The sequence below is a fragment of the Thermobia domestica genome, chromosome 6, assembly GCF_964235325.1.
Source record: "Thermobia domestica chromosome 6, izTheDome1.hap1.1, whole genome shotgun sequence".
Lineage (NCBI taxonomy): Eukaryota > Metazoa > Arthropoda > Insecta > Zygentoma > Lepismatidae > Thermobia > Thermobia domestica.
In genome coordinates, this window is record NC_137459.1 from 158,642,518 (window position 1) to 158,668,925 (window position 26,408).

Here is a 26,408-nt window from a genome sequence, read left to right on the forward strand (position 1 = left end):
AGTACAACAGTTGCATTAACTACAGCAATCACCAAAATGACAGTACAAAACTATTGTGAAACATATTACAATTCTTAGGGCAGAATGACGCTTTGATATAATGCATATTGGTGATGACGAAAACATGAACAAAATTATATATTATGTTGCAGGCAAAAGACAATCAAAGTAATCCTACCTGAATCCCTGTTAATAATTCTCTCACATCTGAGTTTCCAAACTTTGATTTTTTCCAAAATTGCTTTTTCATTCTGCTGGGTTTCAAGCTTCAGAATTTTCCTTTGTTCTTCTAATTTTTTATTTCCAACTGGACTTTCATCTTTTCTGCTTTTTTCTTTTCCTCATTCTGACGATGTTTATCGTGTATTTTCAAGGAAGTCTTCGTAGCGCTGTCGTGCAGATCTAACACTGGTTAACATTTCATGTGTCACAGGAACCTTATGTACACCCCTAAAATATCTTATGGTATCATATACTTTTCTTTGAGCAACAAGAGTTTCTTCATGCAGGTTCTCCACAAGAAGACTTGTGTTCACAAAAAATCCACTCTCTACAGACGCATTGCCATGTGAAAATATAAGACACGATTTGACAATTTTCCAAAGTTCACTGTATTTTTTGCTAGCTCACTGTATTTCACATAATAGAAGAAAAAACTCATCTAGTTTCATCTGATTTGCTTCATCCTCCAAAAACTCTTGAAATTTGTTGTGCAGGGTTGTACAAGCTTCTTCACAAAGCATTCAATATTGAGCTTTTGCCTTTTCTGCAAGTTTCTCTCGTACTCTGTTTTTTAGATACAGTTTTTCTAACAGAGTTCTGAACCTGATTTTTCCTTGTTCGGGTTGAGTGACAATAATGCTTGGATCCAACGAAGATAATCCTTGGACAACTTTGTACTTTAAGGGGCCTCTCTCAAGAATTTTTTCATTCATGGCAATCAAAATCTGACATTCATGCCTAAACTGCAGTTTATCAACTTCAGATGACTGTACTTTTTTCAAAAGTCTTTGTGCCTCAAGACCAATATCAACATTTTTCACTTGACATAAATTTTCTTCACTTTGAAGATCAGTGAGTAAAAGTTTACTGACAGTGGCAGGCAACTTATTTGCTTTAACAAACCGTTCCATCAGGTTTCATATTAAAGTGTGCAAGTCTGAGAACAAAAAGGGGGCAAGAGAACCTGATGTCTGATATCTCCTTAAAAATAATTCACACTCGGACGATATAGTTTTTAAAAAGCTAACTTACATTTCATGAATTTATCTTTGGTGTGATCCATAACAGTTCTAAATGGCCTCGTCTGCACTGTTTTGGAACTATTAACAAATATCTTTATGTCATCAAAAATCTGCAAGACAGTTGCTAAAGATGGACCATTCTCAAACCACCTTGTCACACTGCTTTATAGAGAAGATATCCCTTCCAGTCAGTGACACAAATTGAGCACATCGTGCTGGAGAATCATTGAAAATATAATAAATGTCTCGCAAAAAAACTATGGAGATCCCACTGTACAGCTTGTACCCTGTTCTCATTGCACCATGCACAACATGGGGACCACAAACACATATGTTGACTAGCATTCTGCCATCAGGGTATTCTTCTTTCATCTGTTGATCTAGTTTCTTTATGAAAGAAAGGTTTACGGTCGGGCCATCCATGGATACTAGAAGAATATTGTTTCGAGGAAGTAACTGAAGGCCAGTATTGAAAGCATCTTACAAACGTTGGGCTGTAGAATGACCTAAATATACTCTGTTTAGAAAACATGCACATTTTATTGGTATTTATGTCAAAAAACTTCACACACACAGATCCATTTGTTCTCTTTGAACCACTTTGTTGAAACTTTCGCCAAAGCAAATAACATAATCTTCACATTTCCTCACCCAGGGCGATCCCAGCTCCCGCCAAGTGAACTTTGTGGTGGACAAACACCGTGTGCGTGGGTTTTCTCGGGGTTCTCCCGTTTCCTCCCACTTCTTCCTTCCACCATTTCATTCATTACTCATCATCACCGTCTCCTTTAGCCTAACCGGCATAACCATGGGACGTAAAACAGAGATTTCATTTCATTCATTCCTCACCCAGGGCCGGCCTTAGGTGGTGCGTGACCCGATTGGGAACATTTTGTGGGGCCTCTGGGCTACAACTAACTTGCACCAAGGTCAGTAGAACCAATATATATATAGTGCGCTCTCCCTGCTGGTCTAGTGGTTATACCCATTTCCCTTTATACCATTTTTCCGTCTGCAAAATGTTCTGGTGAAAACGCTAACTCTGCTCATTGCTTATAGCAGACAGTGAATGAATTTTAAAATCCATATTTCACCCTTGTGCCTCGCAATTTTTTTAAGAAGGTTGTGTACCGGTATTTCATAGTTTTATTCTCTTACAAGTACACCTATCGATGTCGAAATCTAGTTTCTTGACCAAACTTGGCAGAGAAGTGTGGAATATCAAGAAACGAGCGTAAGCAAAATTTAAAGTGCTTCCGTCCATAAAAACGGCCGCAATGACCAAAAACCTGGTTGATCAGAATAAGCCATAACAATATGTTTCAAGTTTGGAAATTTCATTTTATTTGTAAAACTGGTAAAGGGATGGAAAAACAAAAACACATTAACCGATACCGAGAAGAAGTAGACATCTATTTGAGGGTATGCTTATCATGGTCGCCATCTTGTATCTCGCTTGACTTTTTAAAAAGGGCAGGGGATGATGTAATATATCAAATTGGGTTAGAATTTGCGAGAAATACAATGATGAAGTATATTTTTCCATAAGTTTATATTTGTAAGACATAATGAAATGCACATTGATATGAATTCATTGGTTCAAAGATTTCTTAACAGCTGTATCTTTTTGAAAAGAATTCAAGTCAGGAAAACCTAATGTACACTAGTGAGAACATCGTAAGTAACTAATGAAAATTATAATCAGCTTGAAATCGTCATCGACTGCAGACAAAATGAAATGTTGGTGAGACAATTACAAACTTAAGGAACTGATGGAAGATGGATGACATATTTTCCATTGGATTATTCGAGTTAGAAGACAAGCCTTCATAAGCAGCAACCTATTCAGTACGCACTAGTATACATTCAGTTTTCCTGACTTGATTTTTTTTAACAATAAATAAATACATGTACGGGATTTTCCGCAGGAGAGGACAAAGTATGTCCTCTGGTTTTGTATTTTTAACATAGTGTGAAGAAGTCGCACTAAGGCTGATTTATTTGATACCATCTCGGTATTCACGGTAATATCACATGACATAATCAGTAACAACGCCAGGAACTTTTACTTAATGGGTGTTCAAGGTAAAAGAGGGTGTGCACCCAGAATAACGATATACATTTTTACACAAACTCAAAGAAAACAATATTTTTACGCCCAGGGGTGTGTGTAAGGAAATTTGGGGGAGTGTTAGGGATATTGGGGTGTGCAGAATACTCCCTAGACATAATATATATTTTTACAACAGAAGTTGTAAATGTAAAATAATAAAGAAACTACTGCAGCATTAAATTCAGAAAATATTTACTTATGCCCGGAAACTTAATACAAACTATTCATTTACTTGTTTGGGGGGCATACCCTCCCTTGTGGAGTCCATGGATATATCTGTATTGCAATATGTTGTGTGTACTTGACAACCGAGAGTAGCAGAGCCATCTTAATGGTACCATAGAAACTTGGCCGGGGGTCCCCGCGAGTAGAATGGCATGTATTTGCATGTATTACGAGAAAAATTTAGTCATAGAGATGACAACACACTTATTTGCTCTGGGGCCTAATATGCTATTAAAACGGCACTGGAGAGTAGAGCAGATGACTAGCGCGGGCCCCGACTGGGAGCAATCGGCTTAAGGCCGACCCTGCCCTCACCTCTTTTGAAGTAAGTTGTCAAAGTATGGTGCTAGTCCATGGTTAACCACATAAGAACATTTTGTTCTGCTCATTTTAATTTTTGAGGCAATCGTACTGTCTGGAAACATTATACGAAATATGTCTCCTAAATCTGTACACGAACTTATGGACATTTTACTGTCTATTAACTTCAGTCCCCAAATCACCTCAGCACTTGTTACATCCTGTCCAGAACAATATGTTTCTATTGGTTGCTGAATAGGAAATGTTTGAGAAGGTCCTGGTTGAAGTCCTGCATCAAAGTCATCTGCACCTTTGCGAACACTAGTATTGTTCTCTTCCTTAGACGGATTGAATTATTCAGTTTTTCTACCACCAGTAACACGAAACAAAGTTTTCAAAGTTATTTGGGAGCTCTTCAATTTCATCAGCTTTATGTGACCTTGCCCCTTTGCATGTGATACCAAAACCTGTCGCCCATATTTGCCAGACTAATAGTTTTCTTACATACTGCGCAATAAGCATGGAATTTGTCGGCAGCTGGACGCAGCCATTCATAAAACTGAGGATTTAGAGATGAATCAAGCCACTGCTCACTAAATATCGTTTTCTTTGCTGCCATCACTAGAGTTAGTGTTGAAAGTGTAACGAAACAAAATGCAAATAATAATAAATCATGATGATAAAAGTCATATTAAATGACATTTGCTATTGCCAGAAACAGTAAGTGAGCTGAGATACATCTGTCACCAAACTCCAGACTGTTTTGAATACGGAAAAAGCGTACAGAAAATACATTAATAGAGTCTCTACCTGGAAGCTAAAATCAGATTTGGGGATTATTTAATATTTAATATTTGTTTAAATAAAACAAATGGAACCGGTACTAATAATCTCTAGCACTGCCACTTTTAAACACAGGCTACGTTTATGTTCAAGGCAAATTACATATTAGGGCACTAAAATTTAAGAGTATAAGGCGTGGAAACAAAGAATAGATATCGTGTTTAAAAATAATATATAAATATATACACTAGCCATCATTGCTTGCACTAAAAACGAACTTTTTTTTCTTCTTTGCCGCGTGTCATAAAGGACGTGCAACATCAGGAAAAAGTGCTAGTACATTCGTAGTTGCACATAATTTCATCTCAAATTTCTTAAGATTGGAATTGCGCCTTTGACGTGTACAGTTAAATATACAATAGTCAGTACCTCAGAACCATCTTCTATGCTGTACAAATACACAAATCAAAAGCTCAATATTTTCACTGACTACTTTTTTTTTTTTTTTCTTTCTTGACTTTCGGATCATTTCTTAAAATTTCCCTGACTTTCAATGACTTTCCCTAACTTCAAGGTTTGTGGCAATCATGGTAACAGATTTTAAAATAGACTTACACAAGATAATGACAAACAATCCTTGAAACATTTACGAACAAGGTGAAAAACAAGCAAAAACGAAAAAACATAAAACGGATGCTTTGGTAAGTTCAATCTTATTAATATTCTATATACACCCTATCAGTTCATTATATAATTACGTTTATTATTACTTTAATGCTGGACAAATAAATACGTAATTCTTACAATCCAGTGACCTTAGTAGAAAATTTCCCAGTGAGTTTAAAATGTGTATTATAGGACAAGTAACTGGTATAAATGATCCAAACCATAACTGGTCTTTTATAGCCTCGGTACTGAAAGTGTCACTACCGAATAACGAAAATTCAATAAATAAGGGCAGGTTGTATTTTGTATGCAAACCGAACATACATGCCCACTAATATACTGTTTTCTACTTAGCCGTGGTCATTTCTAATGCAATTTTCCTGTCGTTAGTCGAGCGTCCGTATTCCAAAAGAGAAAGAGAGAGAGAGTTTCAAGATTGTGTACTGAGCTGCAAAGCACCACCTCCAACACCGAAATTGTTCTATCCCCAGGTGGATTTTCTTTTGATTCATACACCATGTATTATACCACTCTTCTAACAAGGTGTGTAATGTTGAAGACAGTGTATTTCTGGCTTTTCACCGTCCTTTTTTCAATAATAATAATAATAATAATAATATAATAATGATGCAGAAACTTAATGAATAATGAGAAAATTATATAAAAAAGGACAGCAACTGCTGTAGGAAAGTGTGAGTTTGGATCTCAGTAAAGTGACGTATGAACTTATTAAGTAGCTCTCATAGTACTATGAAGTTATTGTGCAGTTTGATATACATAGTAGTATTTTTGTTTTCTACAGCAGTGGTAATAATTTCATTAGTTTTATTTTACACTGGGGTCCCCTTTAATCGAACGCATTAACCGAATTGCTAAGAAAAGCCTTTATTCATGCGCAACTTTAAAAACACTAACAATAAGAACATTGTTTGTTTTGGTCTAAAAGTTATTTTATCAAGGAGTAAGTACATTGTTACGGTGCTTTTCTGTATTTACCTATTCCCCCACGCCATCTGTTTTTAGCATGCGTACTGTAAACATAAAGAGACACCTGCCATTTGAGATTTTATATGAATGTCCAGTATTGTGTATCAAAAACTTTTGTTAAAGTTTAATCGAATTGTTGTTCAACCTAAACACCATCGGTCCCATCAGATTTGGTTAAACGGGACTCTAGTGTATGTATACAATTAATAGGCGTTTCATCATCTCGTTGCTCAAATCTTCCCTTTATTCTTGTGTGCTGGTTATGGCACAAGACAAGGACAGGAAAGTATGCGTTATTTTTAAACTTGACTTTTCAAAGCATAAAACGTTTGAACATATCAGGACATTTTAGTGTGTGCATATCCAACGCTAAGTCGATGCTCAAGGAAAGTTGAGAATGGCTTGCTAAGTTGCAGAATGGCTTTGGAAACTTTACCTTATAGTGTATATACTGATTTTTCCCCCTTGAATGCATTCATAGAGACTATTCGTTGATATAGATCATTAGTGTTCGCTATGTAGAAACAGAGGACCATGTTCTTTACACATCTATTATTTACAGCAGACGATTTACGATGGTAATACAACTGACCAGTAGCGTAGCCAGGCTCTCTTCCCTTAGTGCATTGCTATCGAAAATCGATTCTGCTTACATATACTGTGTTCCAGTTCTGTACCTTGATGCTACATTTTATATATATATAGTTTATCAAAGAAAGCAGGTATTGTACAGCCATGTTCACAAATTTCAGAAAATTAGTTATATAGTGTGTTTTTCGCTCTTTCCCATTACTATATGCATCAAAGGCTACCATATATGGGTGCAAGGATTACTAAGTTCTTTAATATTACTGAGCTCATGCCTAGTCGAATTATTAACATGCGCATAATCGCTGTGCATGGTCCTTTTCTCTCCGTGGGAGCGCAAAAATTTCCCTATTGGTCTAGCTTCATGAAACAATCGGAATATCTGAACTAAGATGGATTGAACTACGATCCAGAAATAATAGATGCCAAGTGCCATTACATATTTAAATGTGCAGCATCTGTCCGGCTGTAGCCTATCATGGTACTTTTAGAGCCAGGGGTACAGCCAGGGAGTTGAGTTTAGTACTTTTTATCTGTTAGCTAGTTTCATTAATATTTCAATATCGTGTAACTACTAAAGAAAACTAAAAATAATGTGACTTAAAGTCTTTCGTGCAAATTGCCTCAGCTCTGGATGCTAAAATAAAATATTAAATTTCATATTACAAGATCCAGTGAAAAACTGACCGGCCATTATGGTGCACATTCCACCTGATGAAACGTGAACACTACAAATTATATATATATATATTAGATTTTTTTATTTGTTTATTTTAATTTTTATATTGCAAAGTGTTAAACTCAAGTTTGCATAGTAATTTTTAAGTTTTGTATTACAATTTCGGCAGTTTAGAAAATTATTGTTATTACCATATTTTTTATTGCTTTATGCTTTATGTGTGCTATATATAATCACAAACGATGATAATAACGAAAAGCAACGCAATAAAACAAAACACAAAAAAATGTTAGTATGTATTGTTTTAAGAAAGTTCTTTGTCCTATTGATTGTCTAAGCTAATGGCTGCTTTTCAATGCATCCGTATCGAGATATATATTAAGTGCTGAATCCGTAACCCCATCTCAAAACGAAGAATTGGAATTATGCAGTCTTCGAAGTGCACCTTAATTTTTGCTATAAAGACATAATAAGTAATTTTCATCATAAATATTCTTTTCCTAACAGATATAATAGCCAACTCGGATTCACTTCATTTTCCACTACTTTTTATTCTACATTTTCAATGGAAGGGAAGAGAGTTTAGTAAAAAGAATATTTCTGGACCAATGCTATGTAACAACGAGATGCGTCATTTATAAACTCCTTACCAGAGCTTCAAACAACTATAGAAAGATAAATGAGGAGAATAGAAGGTACTGCTAAAGTCACGTGTTTCTCCTAGTGATCTTCTTTCCGACACGGAAGATGGGGTCTTCAATTCCAAAATTTCATTAAGGTGCTTTATTTCCAGGTGCACTATAATGTCAAAGTACACAAGATTTCTTTGTCGTCAATTCTATAACCGATCTCCGTAATATGGTGGTTAGTCCGTAGCAGATTGGTTTGTATTATTGGAAACTTTAAATACACCTAAATGAGAAAGGCTGAATTCTCGAGCGAATGGATATTTACCATTGAACGTTTAAGTAGTACGTGTGGCATCAAAGAGAACCAGTCTGTCTTGAAGGAAAGACAAAGACATTGATATATAAAAGTGTATATATATATATATATATATATATATATATATATATATATATATATATATATATATATATATATATATATATATATATATTTGAGTCTCACCTCCTCTCCTTCCTAGAATGGTTTCATATAAGACCAAAGTAACTCATGAAAGAATTAGTTCAATTTAAAAATATTAAATGGTGGCCCAAGCGACCTCAAGTTTGACATGAATTTACAGTACACGATATAAGGCAAAAGTACCTTGTAAGTTTGGAAGGGTTAGAGTGAGTTACACCATATTTCGGATAGAGGTAATGTAGGTAGAACCGCAACTACTACTGTAAATTACTTTCCTAGCAGCCACATTAAAGTCGGCTATCTTGGATTGCGAATCAAAATTCTTATTACGAAGTGGATCGTGTGATATCGTTTTCGAGTAGCTTTTCACCACAAATACACGTCTGATGTTATTTATTTCCAACTTATCTTTAGTCATTTAATAGTCATTATTTTTAAATATTTGTCTATTGGCTTGCAATTGTATTTACAAACTTACACGGCACCTTTGACTTATTTTGTGTACTGTTAATACATTTAAAACATTAGGTTTCTTGGGGCACTATTTAATATTAATCAATAGAGCTAATTTTTTTATGGGTTACCTTGGTCTGATACGGAACCATTTTTTCAGGAGCAAAACTAGAAAAAAAAAGAAAAAAAAAACCTCGGGGGTCGAAAAATAAGGACCACCCTAATCCGTATATGTATATTACAAAAGTAGCTCACTCGAATGATGATCATAAATGTACTGTATTGTCCGATTCAATATGTTTCCATCGCATTTGTATTATTTTGTGTCGCTAAGTGCGATGCGATACCGTTTAAAATATGTTGATATACATGGTGGACTATTAATCTTGATACGCCCTTGTAACTTTTAAAGTAATAGAAAAAAAAAAATCTTATGCCACGCAAATATCGCCAGGGGGACACTATTTTACATATTCTATGATACTATTAGGCTAACAGTGTTCTCAACCCAACATAATTGTATATATATATATATATATTTCAAATGGAGTTACATCAGGATATTTACGCATTTCAAATCTACATGTTAAACGAAAACTTACAATATCACATTTGTTATTCATTGTTGAAAACTAAGAACACTTCATTATTACAAGCATCTAAATTTCGGTGGCAGTTATAACTAGAGTGCGGATCAATATGGACTAAAAGTGTAGAAAATATGCATGCAACTATACACTGAAAACAAGTAAAATATGCACTAAAGGAAATATATATGCACAAAAGAATTACTTGAAATATCTATATTTTTGAAACTACTACACGATTGAAGATAAAGCTAAAGTAACAATAGCTTCCATGTCAAGTTAGACTGAAAAATCTTGAATTGAATTTACAATCTCTAGTTGTTAAATACAATCTTATAAAAACCGTTAACTAAGTTTGAGCTTAAGTAAATTGCAGTGCACTACAACATATCTCTCATAAATTTCGTAGTGTATTTTTTTCGTTTATCCGTTAGTATGTCCTTGTATGATGAAAAGGTACGCTCTTTTAATAGTTCTTTTGATTCACCTTGTAGCCCAGACTTCACTTTGCACATAAAATTCAAACCTGGGTTTTTGGAAACCACTGCAATAATTTCCCCTACTGATGTTGGAACGGACACAATTTCTTTATTGAAATTTTCACAAAGGGTGAGTGCCGTACACAAAGACTTCCTTCTGTCTCCAGTTGCGTTACAATTGAAGGGAGGGATGCAAAATGTGCATTTATAAAAGTCAATTGGCTTTGCACGGTTTCTTTCTAGCAATCATTTAGAGCTTCTGAAATGCACTTTGCTTCCTTTGGATCTAGTGCGAACAGTACCTGAAATATAAAATACGTATGCATTAACATCGACAGTATTCTACCATTGTTACAAAAGTATATATAATTTAGTTAGCATCGTTCTTTAAAAAAATGATTGGAAAAGACTACTTGCCTCTTCAACGTCCTGGAGATGCCTACTATAATACAGTGACGCCTGAATCCATGTTCCTCACTTTGTTAATATCGGTTCAGGGAGCAGGGGTGTGTCGGGAAACACTGCTTTAAAAATCCTCACTCTATAAGGTCCTTTCAGAAGTACTTTTTTTCACAGCAGATATCACATTATTTACATCTGGAAACTGTGCACAAATTTCCTCCGCAACTCTATGAAGACCATGTACAACACACGTTACATGGGTCAATTTTGGATATAACACTTGTAATGCTTTTCCTGCTTTAAGCATGTAAGGTGCTGAATTTGTGAGGACAACTTGTCTTCTCTATCTCTAGTTGGCCATAAAATTTCTGAAAATAAGACATACACGAATTAAGAAATAATATTAGCAAAAAAAGTAGATAAAGTTCCGCGAAATCGGGACAAATAACTTAAGTTCTGAAAATGTGTTCCCCCCCCCCAAAAAAAAAGTAAATGGAGACTCAGTTTTTTAATTTTTTTTATCGAGAAAATATGTTAATTGTGTTGAAAATTAAAGGACCGAAAATCAGGAATTACATTCTTTAAAATTATTTTTGAAATCGAGAAAATGAGGTAATTTTATCAAGGAGAGAGACTACAAATGAGAGTACCATCGAAAATCGTACTGACGTAATGCATCACAAACTGCTCTTGCTACAGTTGAATGATTTGTTTGTTCCAAAGCTTTCGTCAAAAGCAAGTGTGGTGCTCCTGGTTCACTTTGAGCTTTCCAACGGCCAGATTAGCGGTATATCGACCACACGAATCTGTGGTTTCGTCCATAGACAGCCACACTGAAAAATCTGCGATATCATCCCTGATACTTTGTGAAACTTGCAAAATATTTAATTTTAAAAATATATTTTTCCATGAGCAGTTTTATTATTCTATACAGCTTCACATGTGTTTTTTCCTACTCCGAAACGTATGTTTGCATGTCAGAAATTAAAATGAAGGTAGTTTGTTTCTTTCATTTGTTAAATAAAACGTTGACTGCCATTTTACCATTAGCTCTACAAAAAGAACTAAGTTAAATGAAAATAGGAAATAAATAATACAGAGGGAATAATCGATTCAAGGTCGTAAGCACTGCAAAAAGAACTTACCTTAGAATACATGGACCAATATAATTCTTTCGTAGTGTTGACTCGTCTGGAAGCGCAATACTTTGCGAGGAAACTACAAAATTCAGGGTTGCTCAACTTTATTAAAGGAAGTTAGTTGTGATAAGCGCTTTGCACAGATCACCAGCGAAACTATCTTCAGTTGCTTTTTGTTTATCAAGTAGTTTCAATTGTTTTCTGTTTGCAGGTCTTACTATAATTTCTTAAGTGGATGGCTGTCTTCGTATGCTGAACAACTTGATATTTTTTGTCGCATGGTATCTGAAACAATACAAAATATTTATCTTTGAAATAAAATTAAAAATCTCTTAATAAGACAAAGTTTAATTGAAAATAATAAATTTGTAATGGTTAGAATGAACTCAGCCAACCATAGCAAAAGTTGGAAAAAAAATAGCAACTAAACACCATAAATCCTTTTTCCACCTGGTCTGGCTAAAAATTAGCTCCAAATTAAGTTTTTTTTTTTTTTTTTTTTTCAGTAATTTGCCTCACTGTTCGTCAGTTAACGTCCTGTATTCTTTGGCATTCTTCCTCTTTCTGTATTTGTATTATAGTTTATATAGTAAAATATTTATCAACTCCTAGATTCACACTGTTGCGATTCACTAAAAACAAGATTAAGTTGAGATTAAAATATCCTAACTAATACATCGAAATTATGGTCATTTGATAGTCAAACTCTGAGTAATACCTTAATCAACCGAAAACATCTCCAAACGAGTCTGGTTGTCTTTTAAGTGACGGCACTGAGAGGTGAACCAGAGTTCACTCCAACTAGAAATAGAATATAAAAGAATATTATATACTTACAGCATTACAGAAAATTGATTTCCCGTCCGTTTGTAACGTAGGGTATGCTATAATACATTGCTTCAGTAAAACAATCATCGATGATTTATCCTTAGGCGTCTTCACACAATGCAAACAACACTAACTCAGCGGAGTATATACTGTTAAAGATCAAAAATATTCCTTGTCTTTTATAGGCCAAAGAAGAAGGTGGGGTAGGAGATGCACATGTTCTTTGTCATTGAAACGCGAGAGAGTTGGTGTAGGAAGAGTAAAATATCGAGCACCTGTGTTTGAAAATTTTACTCTCAGAAACACTCCAGGGACGAAACATTAACCAAGGAAACAAATATCTTTAAATAGCCTTCAACTTAATTACTTCCTACGTAATATGAATTTATATGCGCTTACTCAGTAAATATGCACTAACACCTGAAATATGCATTTATATACACTATAAAACTTTACTTCGGTTGGTAATGACCTGAAAGAACTTTAGAACCCGGTTGCATATTAATTGGAGGACCAGAATAAAATATGCAAAATCCGCACTCTAGTAATAACGTCGGAAAGACGGACGGGGCAATGTGTGTCCAAAGTACTTGAATGCCTAGAATTACTATCGTGACCTGAGCGATTTCGAGTGAATAGAAACAATGTTGCAAGGGGTTGAAAATATGACTCTTCAAAGGTTTTTATTTCTAAAAACTGCTTAGCTTAGTACCTCATCCAGTTGCATAAATGGTTCTCAATATTTGTGAAGGCCATAATGCCGTTTATAGCAATTTTATTTATATCAAACCGTTCTGGAAGTATGTTGAAGAGTAATAAAGTTTTCAACACTGTCTAAAATTATGTAATTGCGAGAACTTGTAGTTACACCTACAGATGGTGATCAGAAAAATGGAAACACCTGTAGTTGGCAACACGTCAGATGTATGGGTTGGAAGTGGTGTCGTGGAGCCCACAGCGCCGGACCGCTGGTGGTGGTGTGTTAGGTCGGTCTCCATACTACGTCAAGCGCAGTGGAACAGCAGTGTCCAGTGGCTGCAGCAGACGGAGATAGTGTAAAATGGGAGACCTCTCAGATTTTCAAAGAGGGCAAATTGTTGGTGCGCGGTTAGGTGGAGTGAGTGTGACGGCAGTGGCTACTGTGTTAGGTGTGCCGCGTGGGACAGTGTCGAAGGTGATGACGGCCTACACAACACACGGGAAAACCACATCGGGGAAGCGGAACAGTGGGCGGAAGAAAATCATGAGTGACAAGTCACGCCGGGTATTAAAGCGCATTGTCACGCAGAACCGTCGTGCCACTGCGGAGCAAGTGACGGAGGAACTCAATCAGCACCTCCCCCACCCTGTTTCGACAATCACAGTCCGCCGCGAATTACATGACATGAACTTACGGGGTCGTGTTGCACGGGCCAAACGCTCATCAGGGACCATAACGCTTTCGCACGCCGCAAATGGTGCCGCGACCATGCAGCTGGGACCGTTGAGGACTGGAAACGTGTGATATGGTCGGATGAGTCATCCTTCACCCTATTCCCAATCACGGGCCGTGTTTATGTGTGGAGAACGCCCAGAGAAGCTTATGATCTGCAGTGTCTCCGCCCAACTGTGAAACATGGCGGCGGCTCGGTGATGCTGTGGGCCGCCATATGATGGTTTTCATTGGGTCCTGTGATCACACTTAGCGGCCGAATCACTGCCAACGATTATGTCGCAATTTTAGGAGACCACTTGCATCCTATGGTCCGGATGTTGTTCCCGGACAATGACGCCATCTTTCAGGATGATAATGCACCCATTCACACAGCTGGCGTTGTTGCAGCGTGGTTTGAGGAACATCGGGATGAAGTTCAACACCTCCCCTGGCCCGCCCAATCTCCAGATCTCAGCATAATTGAACATCTGTGGTCCGTCTTGGAAACACGACTCCGGCGACGATTTCCACCTCCATCCTCTCTCACAGAACTGGCCGATGCCCTGCATGAGGAATGGTGTAAAATTCCACTTGCTAGCATTCACGACCTCTATGCTTCCATCCCACGTCGCATCAAGGCTGTTCTGAAGGCCCGACACCATACTAATCTGGTAAGTTGCAATTTCGTTCAGGTGTTTCCATTTTTCTGATCACCATCTGTACCAAGAAGTATTGTTATAATAATATAGAAACAAAGTAAATCAAAATTTGTTTTACAAGTTTTCCACAAATACGCCATTTTAAGCAATGTATTAAATTTTGCCATTTTTTCATATCGTCGCATAAGAACCAGAGGAACGTAACTCCAAAAATTCCGTTTTCGTGTTTTTCATGTTTGGACATAATTTTGAAAGCCCCACTTGGATGTAAATGGAACGTAACGCCATCTGTTCTTGTCGATCGTCTGTTGTAATGTAGCTCAATTACCATCTTATTAAAATCACACCTTTCTAAGAAAATAATATTTTTGTCCTCTTGCCTGTGAACCTACGAAAATGGAGTTACGTTCCTCTGGTTCTCATGCGACGATATATCCGGAACGGTTTGAGATATCAAATTGCTCTAAATGGTATTATGATCTTTGTCTATTGGAAATTATGTACGTAATTATCTCAACATTGTTTCGAAATAAAGTATTTTGAAAACAGTCAAAGTTTGTTCCTACTTGTTCGAAATACAACGTATGATGACCGTAGTATTCGACGTTAAGATATATCGGATGTGCGTTACCTCGCCCGTCTCACTTGCATTGTTATTGTAGAACCTTCGAAAATTATTTACGTTTTTGATACTGAAACCTTTGTAGTATGCTACACTGCATAACAAGTATGGTGTTGTAAGTTTTCGTGTTACATGTAGGTTTAAAATATGTATAATCTGGCGTGGTACCATTTGAAAAAAAAAAAAAAAAAAAAAGTTGTTGAGTTCGCAACACTGTTAATCTGGTGGTATCACAAAGTATGTCAAATAATATCCTCCTGTCGGTATTTGCATAGTGTGAAATTTCAGCGTTTTGTATCTATTAGTTTAAAAGTCACAAAAACGTATCTAGAGATAAATGATTCATCCTGTATATATCAATTATTATCTCTTTCTAAGGTTTTCTAGCTTCGCCCTGCAACTAATTACTGTAACTTACGAAAGGCAATGTTAGACATGCGGAAACAGATTTGTCTCTTCAGAAACTAAAGCACTGAATCACACAAGCCAAAATAGCACACTATTATAATCACTTTCGCTAAACTCTTCATCAGACAGGAAGGCAAGAAGTCAGTTAAAAGAGAAAAGAAAAAGCCGAGAAATAGCTGTGAAGTAACGTATTTCGGCAGTTATTTGCGTAATTTTTCACTCTAAAACGTTGGGTTGTATGACGAATCATTTGTATGCTCAGTTAATTGCTTATTGCAAATAAATACAAATTTTCCTATAACTCGTGTACTATCATCCTAGCTATGCAATACACGTCGTCTCACATAAATCCTTTGTCATCTTTAAAATACTCGAAATAGAAACTTGTCACAAATATATGACGATTCTTGGTAGGTACTAAAGCCACTATGTTCATTTTTACTCACTTTTACGTGACGAAAATTCCAATAACTTCTTGCGTTTTTCAGGAAAAACCGTTGCACCACCATTGGATGTTTGTTGAGTGTGCGTTATTGGACAGAGTAGGTTACAAGTCTAAGAAAGGAACATGCCTCTTCTCAGTTTACAGCTAATAATTTTGGGGATATTTAGCTCCAAATTTCATTTTTCTATGTATTTGGAAGCCTTTAGTTTTTCAAGAAACTGGTTGTCGACATTTGTTTATTAAGACCCTTTCTTTTAATGAAAACAACCACGTTTTAAATCATGGTCAGGGTAAAACTAGAAGGGTTTTCCAATACGTGGAGAGGCGCGGCAGTCAGATTTGGCATCATGAGAGATGGAACCATTATCAAATAACATTGAGTTGTGAAAGTTCGTAGTAGCAATGACACTGAAAGCGTTACAAAATGCCGCGAAGAAGATACCCACACGATTTTGGTTCAGAGACATTTGAGTTGAGTATACTTAAAAGAGTGGGAGAAAGACAAAGTCCAAATCAAATAAGGGGACTGAGGCTATCATACAAACCATTACAAGTCTTTGGATGTGTTCAACGTCATCAAGCGCCCTCTCAATAATAACTTAAGTTTAGGGAATGGGATGGATGATTGTACACACTACGGCCGAACTTATACAGATATTGCTTGGTGAGCTATTGCATTATTATGCAGATAAAATTAATAGGTTGCTGCTGAATACAAAATGACAATATATTTCCCGTCATCCTTAGTGGATGGCATTAAAGTCGTGTGAAATTATAAGTGAAGATGGACGTCTGTATGACACCTGCTGCTTCATGAATAGCGTATTTTATGTAGGTGGTAATAAAATCAATCTCATTATTTAACTGTCACGAATATATATATACAATTTCATATACATTACCTATTAAGGCGAATACTGTTTATTTTGAACAATATGCTTAACATGGTCGGGATGTCCCAAGGGCGCCATATTAAAATCACTACCGCCTAATTTCCAGTATCTATTTACCTAGTATATATACAGAAATAATTTTGAAACTTTTGCGAGCACCGTCAATGAGTTGATCAAAACTGACACATCGTCCCTTGCAATGCATTAGGAAATGCTGAAATGTGGCGGTTTCCAAAATAATTTTAAATTCTGATTTATAAATAACATTATTTCTCTGAAACAGAATTGAGGAACCGGGTACTCGTGTATCTGATTTGCAAAACATTGAAACATTAAGAAAGAAACTAAGCTTAGGCATAAATTCTCCTATAAACAAATTATAAAATAAGATTGAGAAACACCATTGTGTTTTCTTTTAAATTTGAATCAAATTACAATTGACATTCATAGATTTGTTAATATACAGGAAAATTTTATAAATCTACCTTTTCTCGAAAATAAATCGGGCATTAGGATGTCTCAAACTCAATTTTGCTTAGCTAAACTTCAAAATGTCAATATCGCTAAAGAAGTTTTCTTACAAATTTGCAACATGAATTAAACTTAATCTAATAAAGGATATCAAAGCTGTTTATGGTTTCCTCAGGCTTGAAGTTGAACGGTAAGTATCTAGGGAAGTTTGACAGTCGAACTTCGTGTAACATCAAATTTTCGAATATACACGTTTCCTGTGTAAAAATAAATAAATAAAATAAAATAAAAAATAAATAAAATACGAAGTACTTTTTAGAGACGATCCCGATCTGCACGGATTCCGGCTGACACGTAATGCCCAGGGACCTTATTTCGTACTACTTTGCAAATATTGCGGAGCGTTACTCAACCAAGTACATGCCAAAATCAATTATAACTGGTATGCCCACTGTCGGAAACAAAAGACACATTTTGCGTGGCGTCGACTAAAACTGTTACAAAAGAGTTCCAGTTGTATTTACCTCGTTTGAGCGGCCATAGCTCTTCGTATGTTAAAGTTGTTCTGGTAGTGTCTGCTTTTTTTTTTTTTTTTTTTTTTTTTTTTTTTTTTTTTTTAAGTTGGTTATTCATTATAATAAAAATTCGCGTAACCACAGTTAAGGCAAGGTTTTATTTGGTCATCATTTATTATTTAGGAGACAATGAGGAAGATAAGGCCTTACACGTGAATAAACAAAATAGGGATACTTAAGTTCGTCAGATTTCTGAAGACAAAAATATGGATACTTCCAATTTTACTGGAAATCGGTGAAATCATTCAATTAAAGAAAAACTAACTGCTACAGTATATCTATACATAATAACATCAAAATTAAAACTACCGCCATAAAATTAGTATCCTGAAAGTTCCCAAACAGCTAGACAAAACAGGTATGTTATTTAAACACAAATTGCACTGAAATGCTTTTTATGTTTTATTTCTTTTTTGTAAACATAAATTATATTTTGTTCGTTACATGTTATGTTTTCAAATATGCTAAATAGTGGAACATTCGTAGGAGCTAAAGGGTGTGATTGGCTTTTCAAGGTGAGGCTTGTGGCCCAGGGTTGAAAATTACACGTTCCCAGTATCACTAAGGGTTGTATTCATAGAGCATGCACACTCAAGATCTTGGGCCTTATGCAGAGTCGTTCTGACGCGTGATTAGTGCCATACTAAAGAGCTCGACCAACATATGCAGTAGTCAGGTCTTTAGTATGACGCTAATCATACGTCAAAACGACTCCGCATAAGGCCTCTTGTCTTGAGTAAAACGAGTTTTAAGTAAAATTTAAAATTTCCGCCTTGAGACAACTCTTCTTCATAAATATGTTTTGAGAATGTCTTAGCAAGATCAAGACTGCAATTCCTGTGTTGTAGAAAATATGGGACTATTCCTGCTGCCAACTTTGACTATGAATTAACGAGATCAAAACTTTGTCTTGACAAATGTCATTTTAATCAAGGTTTTCTTACTGAAAACCTATATATCAAAATCTTGCCTGAGTGGGATTATGAAACAGTAATTCACTTTGATAAAAAAAAAAAAAAAAAAAAAAAAAAAAAAATTAATTAAATGCACCTACGAATACGGCCGTAAAAGACTTTTCCCTCGCTCACAATTCTCTGCACCATTCGTAAACGCACTAAATACGGACATCTGGCAACCCTAGGCATGCCACATTATAACATTGTTGAAACATTCGCAAAGGTTCTTCTCAAGATTCTAGTGGAACACTAGGAGGGAGTCGTTTTGCTAATCCATTACTTTCTCTTACTTCCATGCTTCAGAGATATTCCCACAGCAGTAAACAATGTGCTCAAATTTTGGGCCAATAGAAGAGGCTGCAAGAAGGCAAGTTCAAACAATTTCCCCTTAAAATTTCTTAGCTTAGTAGATATAGTAAAATGGAGTTACCGATTTTTTTTTTTTTTTTTTTTTTGAGCAAAGCATTTCAAAATTAATAATTTAAATAGGTCAATCTCCCACCTTTTAGTATCAATGTTTTATCATCATGAGGTAGGGTGATCTCTGCTACACGATTAGACCCTAACAGTGCATGGACGCAGTTAGGGGTCTGTGGTGTGGCTTCAGTCACAACTTTCGTATTTTAAAAATATTTTATTGACTAGCTACAATAATAAAACTATACAAAGAACAATAATAAAACTATACATACCTACGTAAAGATCAACGATTGTTACTTTGGAAATAGACTTCTGCAACTTCATGTCTGAGGTCCTTGGGAGTGTTTAAGCTCCCCAGTCTGTGACAAGCTCCTCGGATTCATTATCATTTATAAGATGAAATGTGAATCTGTAGGTCTACACGTGATCTTCTTACATATAAAATGACTTGATAGAATGTAGCAGTCAAATACTTGGGCTCAATTCTCCTCAAAAAGTAGAGAAGACTAGACTTTCTTTCAGAAAATTTTGTTCGGGGGATGAGATCAAAATAGGAAGGGTGGCACTGATACACTACTTGTTGAAGAAAATGCCCAGCACGGACACATGCATAATCAGAAATATTCGATGGAAGGCAATGCCGCAAGTACAATAATAATGTATTATTATTGTATCATTCCTAATGTATTTCATAGAAAGATAGAATATAATTATATTCAGCTCTTTTAAATGGCATTGGGGGTTCATTCCGGAACGGTTTGCGTCAGTGCAAGGCAAAATTTACGATTTAGTTTGCCGTAACTGACACAGCAGTTATAATAAATTTTCTGTACCGAATATTTATTTTAGCGTAGCAAGTAATTCGCTCTTCCTGCTGATCTAGTGACTAGCGCGTGCGCCTTTGGTGTACGTAGTCCTGGGTACTATTCCGAGTAGGAGAACATAAGAAATTTTATTTTATCATGGTCCACTTTCATTAATCATTTGTTTTCTTACCCTAAAGGGAAAAACCGTAGGACTAAAAACTTTTAAAAAAATCAATACATTATTCACCGCATAACTGCATCAATTATGAAAAATCATATTCTATCCACATTTCAATCTTTATTATTCCTTTCCCAATGACGCTCATAAATAATTATTAGGCATTCTCTTACTGGCACATCAAAGGTAATTCTGTCTTCAAATGGGAATTTCTTTACAAATTCGAGAAATTAAACCATTGATAATATATCGCGTCCTGCCACAATGGTGTATTACTGTAAATGTAAACATTAATTAACGCCACAGTTAGCTCTGTAAGACAACTGATGTTCTTTAGTTGGCGTAAACACTTTTTTTTTTTTTTTTATCAGAAAACATCGAAAGAACAACAAAAGTTAACAACAAGCAGAATTAGATTTGGGGCATTGCTCTGGTGCACATGAATCCCCCTTCGTTGTAAATATACACCATCTAAAATGAGAAGCTAGCAGTGAAAATAGCAACACTTACATAAGGATTCTGTATGATACAAGTATCCATCATACTCCAAGTGCCTATGATTAAAAAAAATTCTGATCTAAAGCAACAAAGTAATTATATACTGAAAAATTATAACGATACAAAGCGTCTGCGGCTCAGTTGGTAAAGCGCTGGCTTTGCATTCGGTAAGTCGTGGGTTCGATTCCCGAGACTAGATACTGAGTATTTCCAGAAAAATCCCTTATTCACAATACACACCACAGATGTCTTAACGCATTTAAAAAATTCAAATTCAAATATACTGGCAGTTATTGGTGTATCCCCAGTCAGAAAATACTGTATCCGACCCTGTCTAAAAGTTCTTAATTGTAAATAATTAGCAAACAATTAATAATACATCACTTAATGTAACTTTCATGGAAAAGATAATATTAATATTAAACTCAAATCAATTTTCATATTGTTTGTTTTCCTATCATGTTCACAAATACTCACTACCATTTTTTTTTTTTTCATGGAACAAGGATATTTTGTTCTTAAACGGAAATTTATTAAAAACCACAAGAAACTGAAACAGTTGAATACAGTTCGCGTCTACACAATTAGGATTATTTTAAATTCAAACCTCAGTCAGCGTGACATAATTAGCTATCCATGAGTGCCTGAAGAAAATTTTCTAGGGGGCTTATGTCCCTGGTTGGTATATTACGTTTGGTATTTTTTATTTGTATTAAGCAAATCTTAAAGAAATTTAATACATTTTCGTGAGCTAGGGTGTGGGTGGGGGAAGGCCCCCCTTCGGGCGCCCATGGCTGTGTCACTTAACTGATACTCTTTTGTTGTCGCAAATACTACTTTTCTCTTTAAACCATCTAAAGAAAAGCCTTGGATATACTACTTAGTGAATATATCCATGCCGATTACCGCAAAACTAAACCAAATGTTGCGTCGGTGGCTCAGTGGTAGAGCGTTCACCTCTTGTGAATGGGGGTCGATCCCAACTCGCATCAAGTGAACTTTGTGGTGAACAAACACCGTGTGCGTGGGTTTTCTCGGGATTCTCCTGTTTCCTCCCATTATCTTCATTCCACCATTTCATTCATTTCTCATCATCACCGTCTCCTTTAGCCTAGTCGGCATAATCGTGGGACGTAAATCTTAAAGATTTCATTTCATTTTAAATTTTGCGTTTCTTTGACGCGTAGCACTACGAAATGTTGGCCAATGTTTGCATTGAATAATGTACTGACATTTACTCACAACGAGTATTTACACTTACGAATAGTGTTGCATACGAAACGAGACGAAAAATGAGGTATTTTTGTCTCATGTCGTAAATTAAAAAAAAAAAAAAAAATAGTCCATAGGCATCAGCCACGAACAATTTTCCATTCGTTCTATTTTTAACATATTTGCAATTCTGGTCTGATATTAGCGCCTATCTCCGGTGTAATGCGCGACTGTGTTATTTGAGATTGTTATATTTATTTATTTAATGATTACGTGGCGAAGTTAAGGCTCTGCAACCCTTTCCGAGCACTTAACCCCGTGCATACATTGTTTTTTTTTCTTCAAAATGCCACGCCACAGAAAATATAAACAGTTACAAAAAATTTCAACCACATAAAAAAGAATATGCTACTTAAGTAACAAAAAGAATAGTAAAATGGTTCAAAATAAAAAACATGAAAATATTATACAAGAAAAGAAACAAAAAAGACGTCTATGTATGAATACAATCTGAAATAAAAATAACATGGAGAAACAAATTAAATAATGTATATAAACGGTACTACAAATATATATATATAAGCTGTACAGATTTACATCAGTTACTAATTGAGTGTGTAATTAATAATCTCGTAAGACGAAGATGTCTGACGTGCTACACATGTCCTTATCTTTGCTTAAGAAAAGGAATTTTCAGATTTTTTTCTTTAAAATTTTGCAACTATTAGAACATATGTATTAATCAAGGTAAACTGTTCCAGAGGTGTGTAGTACTTACTGTGAAGGATTGGGAGTATGAATCCTAATTGCGGCTGGGTATTGAGAACAAAAAATTATCTTGTGATCTGACCTATTATGAAAATCCGATAAATATAAAAATCTACGTGCTAGGTACGATGGTTCTGACGTAGCAAGTATTTATATCAGATGAGTGAAATAAATTATGATTTATAATTTTCTAGGATGTACAAGAACGTAAGAATGTCTCTGGTTGTCAGCCACGAAAAATTTCAATTTGTTCTATTTCAATCACGTTTCGAACGTAGACCTGTAAATGTCAGATATTCTGCTTAAAACTGCATAGCGTATCAATTAAAATCATATCATCCCTTACTATATGAGTGAAATAAATTACGAATTATTATTTTGTGGAATCTACAAGGATGTAAGGATGCCCGTAGGTATCAGCCAGAAAGTATTTTCTACTCGTTCTATTTTAAATATATTCACAATTTTGACCTGGTATTGTGGCGTAACAGCTTTTGAAATTAAAACTGTTTTGGCGCTACTCGCTCTTCCAGCAGTGGTAACGATCACCTGTGATTGTATTGTTTGTATTATATGAGTGAAATGCATTACAAGCAAACCGTTTTTTGAGTTATTGAAGAGTACGATTACCACTATATATATTTGAATTAAGTTTTGAACAATTTGTTCAAGAAATTATTGCGAAAATCATTATTTTTATTACAATTATCTGTTATAGCATTTCATTATTGTACTGTACATAATTTGTTTTATTACTTACGAACATTGATTATATTTCCTTCTATTGAAATATATATAACTTACTTAGCGTTCTCTTAACATCTTCGGACATTCCTTCGCAAAAATCCTAGGTAGCTTAACTATCACATAGCCAGGACCGGATCCAGGATTTTCTGAGGGGGGTGAACCAATAACTATCAGTACATTTGAATCATTTTTTTTTAAATTCCTTTAGGCATCTGTGATGTGTATGAGGAACTGACTTAAACTATTGTGTTTAGCAAAACCGCTTTCTTTTAAGCGGTTTTGCTAAACCGCTTAAAGCCCGAAACGGAAATATGACATGAAATTTTAGGAAAGTATTGCTACTTCCACTGCCAGTTTCTCACTTTAGATAGTGTATATTCAGAACGGAGGGGGTGCACGTGCTCCGGTGCACCCCCCTAAACCGGCCCTACATATCTATTCGAACACAATGAACGAAGATTGAATATTTACTTTTAACCACTGGCAACATGTTTTTTGTTCATGGAAAAATGTTGATATCTTAGGCTATGTCTGCGACTTTCATTGTTACTGTGTTGCTATATATAGCAACCCTGAAATCACTAGATTTTAATTCACAACGCTAAAATGCACGATTATGTAATATAACTTTCGTTGTAAACTAAATTTTAATTCAATTTAGCGTTTTAAAAAGCATCGTTACAGTGTGTTATAAAATTCGATTGTCCCGGTTTCAGTAAAAAATTATGCTCCCCCAAAAAATCTCATGAGAGCAACCTGCACCCAAAACTTCCATGTGAGCATCAGGCCCGTATCCAGGGGGGTCTAGGCCCCCCCTAAATTTTTGCTGGCCCCCTAAAAGTTTTACAGTAGGCTTGCAAAAGAACTATATATGTGATATGTGAAGAAGAAAATATGATGAATTATCATATGGTTGGATTGGGCCCCCCCTACATTTTTTGGGCTGGCTACGGGCCTGGTGAGCATCCAGTTTGAATGTGTATTGTTTCATAATTTTTTGTTGAAGGGAAGGGTAAAACCCGTTAACTCACCCTTCTGTGTATGTCATTGTCTCTAATTAAAATCAAAACGTTAGTTTTCATCTTGCAGTCACGTGACACACTATATCTGACAACACGGCAAACTAACAATGGGCGAAACAATTGTTTCTGCCAATATTTTAAAGTCGACAATGACTTGCTACTTAATCCCTTTGAATAGATCTAAATTAGCATATGGCATTATACAGTTGCCACCAAAGTAAAATATTAGATAATCGGCTGAAGTCACCCCATTCTACTGTACCGGTACGGTAATGTGTATATAAAATCAATTAACGTTTGTATTTGCTCCAGAACTTCGTTGCCTTTCTATTTTTCTAGTTCCCCCACTTATAAAGAAATATGGAAGTGTGGCTTAGTTATTTAAAACGAATGCGTGGATATAAGGTCCAAACTTTGCTCCAATAAGCAAATGAAAGCTAAACCTAGCTATATGATACAGAAATTAAATACAAGCGTTTTTTTTTTAACACTGTGAAAATGTATGACAAAAAGAACATACAGTGCAGCTTCCATCATCAATACCCATAAAAACAATATGGTAAAACATAGGTAATTTTAAGCATATTTTAAAATTTGATAATGAATAATTGAAGAGCAAAGCGGATAAATCTGTAAATGGCACCGGCGCCATTTTGTTTGTGATTTCCTAATAAAATTACACTTGTGCTGTGCAGCTTTTAAAGTAAATTTTCTTTTTGCAAATTTTACTACATAACTAAGACAACACTATTGTTTAATTACATCACTTATTCGAGGAAGTTATTTTAAAATGAACTTTAAATCTTTATCTAATGTCTACTTATGATCATTTACCTTGCTTTGGGACAAGCTGCAGTTGACACCTCAAGTTGAAAATATAAAATATTACTTTGTGTCTATAGTAAATAAACATTTCTTACCCTTATACTGAAGACAATTTGAATATAAATAAAATTATTCATACCTTATATTTTCCAGTATTACATGCAGCATCAATTTGTAGGGTCAACCAAATCAAGCACTCGCATTGTTCGTATAACGAACTTGTTCTCAGAGATATTATATACTAAGATACGCCACTTCAACATTTCAATAGTGCTGCCATCTGAGTGATCATTAAATCGCTTCAAGTATGTAGTAGTAAAGGGCATTTTTATCATTGCTAATTTGTTTCTAATAATATTTAACTATTATTTCGAATCTTACTATGTGATACTTTATATTTTCTAAAGAATCAAAGAGAGCGCAATTAAACACAGTTTCAGAGTAGAGAAATGGTCATTTCAGAAACGACTAACACGTGTTAGGTAGATAATTGATACTGTGGTGAACCACAATAACAATAAATGTCAAAACAAGTTTCGAAGAATTTACCTACAGATTTAGAATATGGGGGCTACAGATAAAATAACATAAAATCACGTTATAGGTGTAAATAGTATTTTAGTGCATTCTATACTTGTTTTCTCGCAACTGCTCACGAACTTGGTACAAGTTTACATTATAAGTGCCAACAGACATCCAATAAAGAAAAGAAATACTATATCAGTGTCCGCTGCTCACTTTTACTAGATATTGGTATACTTCCACGAACAGGCTTTCATGCAGAAAACTTTGTCCGGAGGCAAAATCAAAGTATGAGAGGGTTGTACCGTGCTATAGGTGTGCCATGCACAAGAGTGACATATAATCGCATTTTATTTATGTTAGCTGTTGGTGAGGGGTAAATCCCACGGAATTATACCTGAAGAA

General features: G+C 35.4%; 1 long non-coding RNA gene across 1 annotated transcript; it reads right to left on the reverse strand.

Moving 5' to 3' along the window:
• Window positions 1-10,620: 10,620 nt before the first annotated feature.
• On the reverse strand, window positions 10,621-25,700 carry LOC145687728 (uncharacterized). The gene is made up of 3 exons (XR_014131726.1): window positions 25,621-25,700; window positions 11,741-12,019; window positions 10,621-10,963 (listed from the first exon to the last, which is right to left on the reverse strand). It is a non-coding gene; the product is annotated as an uncharacterized LOC145687728 (long non-coding RNA).
• Window positions 25,701-26,408: the final 708 nt, after the last annotated feature.